The following is a 2,156-nucleotide window of genomic DNA, read 5'->3' on the forward strand; positions in this document are numbered from 1 at the left end:
CCAGCTGAAAGTGAGAAAATTCTAAAGGCTAGAACAGGATGAACAAGTAATAGAGGACTTAAGTGTGAATCTGCCTGTATGAGTCTCTCGGACTGTGGGCAAGTCTTTTGCTGTCCCTTCTCTGTAAAGAAGAGCCTGGAGAGTTTTAAGATTTCCCTCCTATTGCTCCCATGGGACATTTTGAATATGGTGAGAAAGTGCTCTGAGGTCTGAAAAGCAGTGTTGCCTAGTGCAGCTGTTTCTAAACCTCACTGGAACCCCCTCAGTTGGGTTACTATTCCTACACATATGCTAGAAACCAACACCACTTTCTAGCTCTGCCACCTCCTTTCCAAAATTTTAAAATCAGTAGGTGGAAGGTGATATGGCATTTGTACTTTAAAAACCAAAATAAGACCGTAGGTGATTCTGTTGATCAGTTGAGGGTGGAAACAATTGGTCTAGTGAACAGTAGATGAAGAAAAGGCTCTTACAAAGTTTAGGGGTTCTGTCTATAAGGCCAAGGAAAATGCAAGCAATTATTCAGATAATCTCAGCACAAAACCACTGTTTCATTGGAATTGCGGGAATCATGAGTATCTGTTTCTGAGATATTTGGGTGGAAAGTGTGTGGGTGGAGCCCAAATCTTATGTATTTAAATTCAGATCAAGCCTGTAGTAAAGATGACGGTGGTGGGAGATTGATCAGAGAGGGGAGAATGGCATTTTCTGAATTCTCATTGTGCCACCATACATTCTGGATATGTTGGGAGCCCCTTCATTTCACAGATGCTTATTGCTAGTAGGTACTCTTGTAGCTCACAAACCATGAGTCGCCACGTTTGACATGGGAAAATGATGCTTGCTATTTATTTATAATACAACATGTTTTGACTAACCATCAGAGAATATATTTTGAGACAACTTTCCACTTTGCTTAGGATATAACATTTTTAATGCATCTTTCAATGGATATCTATTTTTAGGTCACCATTAGTTGCCTTGTAACTGAGATGGCCACATATTCACAGATATTTGGGGAGGCCCACAGCTTTATTATTCTGCCTCATTGTCTTGTTGGTACCATATGACCAGTTAGCTTCGTGTTTCCTCATTTGAGTGTGGGAAACAGCTCTGTCTTTAGAGACTAAATGGAATGCATGTAATCTTGTTTAGGGTCATTGTTCCCGGGTCTGAGTTTAATAGATGGAGAATTTCTTCAATGCCAGGTTTCCCAGGAGGAAAATGAGCCTATTTTGGTTCCATCAAATGCATCAGTTCACTGCTCTGGGTATCATCTGAAGAGCGAGAGGAGTCTGGGGGCTAGTATTGCATTTCATGTGAATGCTGGCTGAGTGCTGCCATCTTGTGGCTGGGCAAACCCTAAAGCCTACCAGGGACCTTGGAGCAACCTTAAAAAAGAAACCAGACGTCGAGAACCCATGTTCTCTACCTGCATGGAAGAAAAAAATTGACCATGAATCCCTAATAGTGTCATCCCTCCTTTCCTAGCTCTTGAATAATTAACTGCTCTCTTATTAAGACAGAGTCCTCTCTGTTTCTTTAAAGAGAAATACATCCATTCTTGTTCTGGTTTTAGTAATTTTTGGACAAGCCTTTAGGTAATCTTTTGAGCCAAGTTTTGAGAAGTTTGGAGAGGGAAGGCCTTAAAAATATGTATAGTATCCAAGGCCAGAAAAAGAGGCAGAAATTGGAGACAGGTGACTCCTGTCTCTGGGGCAGTGGCTTTCTAAGTGAGGTGTGCCAGCAGCATCAACATCACCTGGAAACTTGTTACAATGCACATTCTTGGCCCCCAGCCAGACCTGCTGAGTCAGAAACTCTGGAGGTGGAGCCCAGAAATATGTGTTTTAAGATGATTCAGATGCACATTCAAGTTAGAGAACCCCTGTCTTGGGGAATAGAAGCCAACCCCAGGCAAATGTGAAGTGAAGACGTCCAAGGTCCATTCTGTGCTCCATTATACTCATTGCTGTTCTGTTCCCTTTTCCTGTGTTAGGAACTCAGTAAGCCATACATATTTATTGTGTGAATACTATTGGTAAGCCACTGTATGGGGTGACATGGGGGTTGGTCTGAGTAAGGGACTGGGAATTTGCGTTTCTAACAGTTTCTCAGGTGTGATGCTGCTGCTGCTGCTCCAGGGACTGTGATTT

Source organism: Pongo abelii, chromosome 11 (assembly GCF_028885655.2).
Source record: "Pongo abelii isolate AG06213 chromosome 11, NHGRI_mPonAbe1-v2.0_pri, whole genome shotgun sequence".
NCBI classification, from domain to species: Eukaryota; Metazoa; Chordata; class Mammalia; order Primates; family Hominidae; genus Pongo; species Pongo abelii.